Genomic DNA, 7850 nt, shown 5'->3' on the forward strand with positions numbered 1-7850 from the left:
ATAACACAAAGTAAGCTTCTTAGCTTGGTAAGTTTCTAAGTGAATAACTCAATTCATCAAATAAATGTAATTTGATCACGTTATTTCGTGATAGGTTTTAAATATTTATAATTAATCGTTCTTGAAACTAACTATTATCGCGATGTAGGCAAGTGTACCTATCAAACAGTAGTATAGTTTTAGCAAGACCGGATTGCCGAACCCAAAGGAACTAAAAGTACTAGTAATGACTGTCTTTTTATTATCTAGCCTAAGAATAATGAGGTTTTGTTTTAATTAACTAATTATCTAAACTAAGAACTCACAGAGAAAAGAATTGGGGAATTATTTTTGGGAAAAATCGATTGACTTAAGACAATACCTAAGGACAAATCCACCTAGACTTTACTTGTTATTCTGGCTCTGAATCGAACGATTTATTCATTCAAATTGATCCGTAGAGATCCCTAAGTTATGTTATTATCCCTATTCAAGACTAATAATGTCTAATCCCTAGATTGAATAACCGAGAATTTTCTTTAATTAACACTCTAGGGTTGCATTAACTCAATCTATGGATCCCCTTATTAGGTTTCACCCTAATCCGGCAAAATCTTGTCACCCTATGTCTAGGGCACAATCAACTCCGCTTAATTATGATAAATGTACTCTTAGCCAGGGTCTATTCCTCCTCTGAATAAGAGCTTATCTTGAATCAGTATCCTAGGATATCAAAACAAGAATTAAGAACACATAATTAAGAACAAGTTAAATATTTATCATACGATTCAGAAAATAATAACAAGATTCGTCTTAGGTTTCACTCCCCTTAGGTATTTAGGGGATTTAGTTCATAACTAAATAAGAAAACATCTCAGAAAAATAAAGAATACAAAATATAAAGAAAACCCAAAACTCTTGAAGGGGAATTGAGGAGAGATCTTCAGTCTTGATGATGAATCCGGCTTCTGAGATGAATCAATCGGCTTCCTTGGAATAATTTCTTACCCCCTATTTTGTGTGTCCTCTTTTTCTCCTCTTCTAGGGTGTATTTATAGGCTTTGGAATGCCTATAAGCCCTCAAAAGTGGCCTTTTTTGAATTAGACTTAACTTAGGCTCGGTAGGGACACGCCCGTGTACAATTACTTCAGGCCGTGTTAGAATGGCACAGGCGTGTGTTATACCTGTGTGAGTCGTGCTTCGATTCTGCCAGATTGACACGGCCTGTGGTATGCCTGTGTGAGGAACTCCAGGCCGTGTTAAGTTCGTACTTTGGCCCAGTTTCTCTGTTTTTGGCCCGTTTCTCGTCCCTTTCGCTCTCCTATGCTCTCCTAAGTATAAAACATGAAATTAAAGCATTAGGAGCATCGAATTCTCCAATTCTAATGGAAAATCATCCATAAAATGTGTTAAACATGGGGAAAAGATATGTATAAATTACGATTTATCAAATACCCCCACACTTAAGCATTTGTTTGTCCTCAAGCAAAATCCTCAACTCATAATCACAATAAATTCTCCTCAACTTATAATTCTTATTGATAATATCTCAAAATAATCCATAGGTAATCATACATTTAGAATTTAACTAAAAGAACATAAAAGTTTCAAACATTCCAAGTTGAGTATTTAATCATGCAAACATAAGTGTCTCTCCGCATCTAAGTAATTACCTTTGATTCAGAATATCACAGAGTTTCACATCTTCACTAAAGATTCACTCAAATCACTCAATAGTCAATAATGAAAAGTCATTACCATAGGCTTGTATGAAAATCAAATCTCCACCGCTATAAGTTAAGATGATACATCAATCAAAAGGTCTTTAGAGGGTTGTAGTGAGGCTTGGTTAGGGGGGTGTGATCACAAGCTGAAAGAAAGGGTTAGAATCGAGATTGAATTGAAAATTTGCCTAACTAGAAAAAGAGTTTGTCTTCATTTGCGTACAACAGAGCTTCTCTCAGAATATGAAATTACAGATATGTATACATAGTTTTTTTTAAGAACAAGTTAAATAATATAGACTAACTATTAAGAACAAAACATAGCTAAGCAATCTATTCAACTCAAATCTCGACAAAAATAGGGATTAATTTAGGGGATTTCAACAATAATGGGTTAAAGGTTAATATTAAAGGTAAAATAAGAAATGGCTTGTTAGGCTCAAGGGGGTTTACTAGGGGTTAATCGTGAAGGTAGGCTTTTCATGGCATGAGTGGGTTAATCCTAAGTGTCTTAATCATTTTGACATATCAAATCAAATGGTGTGGTCTCGACATGCATAATCAAGCAAGTTCTAGAATAACAGTTCAATACTGACGCACTCAAAGCAATAATAAAAGTAAGCATGAAAGGATTAATAGATGCTCAAAAGGCTAAAAAATCTCACAAAAATTATGGCTTTTTGATGTTTAGACTCGTGAATTCCAATTCAAAGTAATACCTAGACTTGGGGAAACAACCTATAACTTTAAATTCTTAAAAATCAACTTAGCATTCTTGATTCTCTAATGTCTTAAAGTTTAAACAATCAATGCATAAATGCCTATGTTTTAATTCAAGATATATCAATCAAAATCATAAATCAATTAAAATTTATCCTAAATATGATATGAGAGCTTTTCAAGAGAACAAGGTAATTATTTAGGGATTTTTCTGATAATGAAATAAATACCCTCCACACTTAAGATATACATTGCCCTCAATGTACAAAGATAGATATTAGAGTATAAAAATAAGATAGGGAGAGAAGTGAAACTTCCTGTATGATGAAATCCTCGAACTAGAGTTCTGGAGAGGAATCGGTTCAAGAGTGGAGGAGGATACTTTGACGGTCGTAGTGGTTCATTAGGCCATAAGTTCTGCGCCAAAAGAATATTATATCTAGTGGTAGCTATGGTCGTGATCGATCAGGACATGGCAGTCGTGGAGAACCTTTCCCGGTGGAGTTTTAATTCCTATGTGACGATAAGCTTAAGAGCTCTATATACCTGTGATAAAATCAGGAAACTTTTAGGGGATATTAGGAAGAATAATTACTCAAAAAGAAATAACCGAATTTAATAATTAAAAATACAATTTTTAAAATCTAATAAAAATAAAAAGTAGTTTCAATAAAAATTAAAAACATAAAATAAGAAATAAATATTTTTAAACATCTTCATTGCTGGATGGTTCGCGAGGTGGGACTGGCGATGAGATATGGAGGTGTTGACAAATCTGCTATAGAGTAGTATCAATGTTGTCAAATCGTTGAAAACACTGCTGCTCAAATCGGGTGAGGCGCTCAGAGATGTCAGCATATGAAGCCGCTGCATGAACTGGACGAGAGGGTGGTGGTGGCTGAGTCGGTGGGTCCTCGTGCTGTGGGGGGACATCATCAGGAATGTCCTCGTAGGTCTCCTCTTTGGTAGATTGGGCGAGACGGTACTGGGGAGGGTAGGTTCCTCGGCGCCTCTCGATCATCCTTATGCTAAGCATGCTCGAGATACCTTGTGGAGACATCTGGCCAATGAGGGTGAGGGATGATTCTTGGGCCGCGGTGTTGAGGAGCCCGAAGTGTCGTGCCAGCTGAGTCACGTAGGGGCCAATGGAGATGACCCCTTCCGATGCCGCTCCGTCTAGTGCTGAATTGCAAGGGCGATGAAATAGGCAAGGTCGATGACCTGCCCTTGCGACATGCACCATAAGAAGTAGACGTTGTGGGTGTTGATGATGCCAGTGCACTATCGTCTCCCTGTAATCGTGTGAGCTAAAATAGCATGTAAGTACCTCAGGGATGGTGGGAGACCTAATGCCTTCGAGTGGCTAGGATTGTAGGAGGACATGCTAGGGGCCAACGTGTGCCAGCATTTTGAGGGAGAGAAATGTATGTGGCAACTGAGAGCATGTAGTTCATTCTTCTCCTTGAACTCCTCCGTATATAAGCCTAGTGCAACACCAAACTCTGGAACGCTTAGCTGGTGGATTAACCCACCTAAGCAAAACTGGACCATGCCGGGATCATCGTACCTAGTCATTACGGTCTGAAGATGGAACGTTGAGTAGAGTTCCATTGTGAGCTCGAGGTATGTCAGCTCAATAATCCCGAAGAATAGCTCCCAAGGGTCGGTGGTTAGGAGAGCCCGAATCTCGTCAGCCATCTGAACTTGTTCTATGGCAGCCCAGTCGATGCAGCGGCCTGCAATTAAGGGTCGGGCCCGAAGTATTTGAAAAAGCTCTTCTTGGGGCCCTCGAGGGAATTGTAGGAGAGGGTGACGAATTTTCGCAGTTGGACCCGCGGAAGATGACACTCCCTTCCTCTTCTTCGAGGCTGGTACGGCGGTTTTCTTTCCTCTTGAAGATAACATTGTGTACCTACAAGTGGAAACATCAATTCATTTTTTTGATGAGTGGACAATTTATAATATATAAAAGGAATGCGACTAAATTCAAAAAGGAAAATGCATGAATATATTCAGCCACAATTACTAAATTAAAACAATAAGTTTAATGACCCATTTTGATGTGGCATGAGCATAGTGATATAAGTAAAAATGGCAAGGAATGAAATGCAAAATACTATATGAATGAAAAGAGATGTCAACATAATATGCATGATTATTTCAACTATCCTAGCCATGAATATTTACTTCTAACTAATTACATGAAGTGTAGGAATCATGTAATGAGGAAGATTTTAAACATGAGAAAGATGATAACTTGTTTGATAAATGAAATTTTTGTGATTATCAATATGGAAATAACATGAAAAACATAGATTAATACGATAAATAGCATTATAAATCAGTGAAATAAAAGAAAAAAGAGTAAACAAACGCTAAGGGAAGAGAGTGGGCATCGAGAATGGAGTTGTAGACAGCGCACGGGCGTGGCAGGGGGGCCGTGTGGAGTTACAGCGGCTAGGGTTAGGGTTTTTGAATGGGGAAGAAAGTGAATAGTGCAAGGTATTTATAGATTTTGAGGCACACGGCCATGGCACACGCCCGTGTTCCCCAATTTCAGCCCGTGCGATTCATGAAATTCAAATTTGGGCTCATCTGACATTTAGTACACGCCCGTGTTCCTCGGACGTGTGAGTTTACACGGCCGTGTCATCCGGTCGTGTCTAGCTTCATTCGCTTCTGCCACGCCCGTGTGTTCAAGCTCCACACCCGTGTTAATTTGGCAGGTTCGACCACGGGTGTTAGACACGGGCGTGTTGCACGCTCGTGTTGTTTTATCAGGTTCGCCCACGGTTCTTCCAGACAGGCGTGTGGTACTCCCGTGTTGTTTTGGTAGGCTCGACCACGGCCATATCACACGGCTGTGGCATTTAATCGTAGCCCGTGTTGGGGAATCTTTTGCCCTATTTTCACACGGCCTTAAGCACGCCCGTGTGCTTGGCCGTGTTTTTGTGAAAAAACTTGTATTCAAGATTTCTATTAGTAATTTAGGAGTTAAATACCAAAATTTAAAGAAATTAATATTGTTAGTTCTCGGGTTGCCTCCCGAGAAGCGCTTATTTATAGTCTAAGCTCGACTTACCTCTCCAGTGAATAGTCATGTGGTTTGAGGAGTTTATACTCCTCATTCCTGCTATCAATCTCATAAAAATAGGGTTTTAATCGGGTGTTGTTTACCTTAAAAGTGCCGAACTTGGGATAACTCACCTCCATCATACCGAATGGAAAAATACTGAGTACCGTAAAAGGGATTTCCTTATTCGGTGTGGTAGTGACAATGTGGGGATCCGTGGCATCTAATAAGACCTTATCACCAACCTTAAGGTTATTTGGAGAGGTATCGGGCTCGTTTTGGCGTAGTTTCGATTTTTCGGGTGTTCTTGGTTTGTGTGTTCGCCATTCATCTAGTTCCTCGATTTCTAGTCTTTGATCTTCATGAACAGGTCCTCTACTAATGCTTGAGAATGAATCATGTGCTTCCTTCAGACTCATTTTCTGCAAAGTAGGTTGCACCATATTGTTAGTTTTAGTAGGATTGTTTAAATCATTACCTTCAATCCCTGATGTGTTGCCAGAATTTCAAGCTTGAAGGGTGATTGTTTCATCTCCCACCCCAGAGTGTGAGTTCACTTGTGCCAACATCAATGATGGTTTTAGTAGTTGCTAAAAAGGGCCTTCCTAGGATTAAGGGAGTGTTGCTATCCTCTTCTATGTCTAGAACAATATAGTCAACGAGAAATATAAATTTATCGATTTTAACTAGCACATCTTCAATAATACCTCTAGAGAATCTTATAGTTTTATCTGCTAATTGAATGCTCATCCTAGTCTGTTTGGGTTTCCCGAGACCTAGTTGCTTAAACATTTTTTAAGGCATGACATTGATACTAGCCCCTAGATCCACCAATGCATAATTAACGTCTAAACTACCAATTAAGCAAGGAATCGTAAAACTCCCTGGACCTTTTAGTTTGTTGGGTAGTTTATTTTGGAGAATGGCTGAGAAAACTACATTCAGCTTCACATGCGACGCCTCGTCCAACTCCTTTAAAAATTTCATTGCATTTGGCATCTGCGATAGAGCTTCAATAAACGGTAAGTTAATGTGTAATTTTTTTAAGAGTTTAAGGAATTTACCAAATTGTTCATTTGAGCGGTCTTTCCTTGCCGCGTTGGGGTATCGCAGACGAGGTTTATATTTGACAGTCACTGGTTTGTTTTTATTATAATTTACCTCACCTTGACCTTTGCTTACCACAGTTTAGTGCCTCAGTTCTAGTTCAGGCTCAACGACTCTTTCGTCATCTTAAATATTAATTGCGTTGAGTTATTCCCTTGGGTTAGGTTCGGTATTACTTGGCAAACTACCTTGTGGTTATTTGGAGATTAGTTTGGAAAGCTGGCCTATCTGAGTCTCGAACCCTTGGATCGATACTTGTTGATTCTTAAGTGCTGTCTCGATGTTCTGAAAACGGGTTTTTGACACTAATATGAACTTTGAGAGCATCTCTTCAAGATTTGGCTTCTTTTCCTGTTGGTAGGGTGGTTGTTGGTAGCCCGGAAGATGTTGTGGTCTTTGATTTCCTTGACCACCCCACGAGAAATTGGGGTGGTTCCTCCAACCTGCATTATAAGTGTTACTATATGGATTGTTTTGAGGTTGAGGATTATTACCCATGTAGTTTAATTGCTCGTTATCCATGTTGTGGCCATAAGGTTGGTATTCTGAATGGTTTGTTCCACCACTACTTGCTTCGCACTACATTACTGGGTGAACCTGTGAAGAATTAAGAAAACCGTCAATCTTTTTATTTAAGAGTTCTACCTGATTAGAGAGCATGGTGACCAAATCGACGTTATAAACGCCAGCTGTTTTTGTTGGCTTTGTCCTCATGACTTACCACTGATAGTTATTCAGTGACATCTTCTCTATAAACTCATAAGCATCTTCCGGTGTTTTATTATTGATGGTTCCGCCCACTACTGCGTCAACTATTTTCCGAGTCGAAGGATTCAGACCATTGTGAAATGTTTGTACTTGGAGCCAAAGCGGTAACCCATGGTGAGGGCACCTTCTTAGAAGGTCCTTGTATCTCTCTCATACATCGTAGAGTGTTTCTAAATCCATTTGCACAAAAGAAGAGATATCATTACATAATTTAGCCATTTTAGCCGACGAAAAATATTTTAGTAAAACTTTTTCGGTCATTTGTTCCCAAGTAGTAATTGACCCTCGTGGTAACGAGTTCAACCACTGTTTAGCTTTGTTCCTCAATGAAAAGGGAAACAACCGAAGACGAATGGCATCATCAGAAACGCCATTGATTTAAATGTATCGCATAGTTCTAAAAAGTTGGCTAAATGAGCGTTGGGATCCTCATCCTGCAAACCATCAAACTTAACAAATTGTTGTATCATTTGAATAG

General features: G+C 39.0%; 1 non-coding gene across 1 annotated transcript; it reads left to right on the forward strand.

Moving 5' to 3' along the window:
- The first annotated feature begins 7478 nt into the window (after positions 1-7478).
- On the forward strand, positions 7479-7585 carry LOC121231180 (small nucleolar RNA R71). The gene has a single exon (XR_005929247.1). It is a non-coding gene; the product is annotated as a small nucleolar RNA R71 (small nucleolar RNA).
- Positions 7586-7850: the final 265 nt, after the last annotated feature.

Source organism: Gossypium hirsutum, chromosome A06 (genome assembly GCF_007990345.1).
Source record: "Gossypium hirsutum isolate 1008001.06 chromosome A06, Gossypium_hirsutum_v2.1, whole genome shotgun sequence".
NCBI lineage: Eukaryota > Viridiplantae > Streptophyta > Magnoliopsida > Malvales > Malvaceae > Gossypium > Gossypium hirsutum.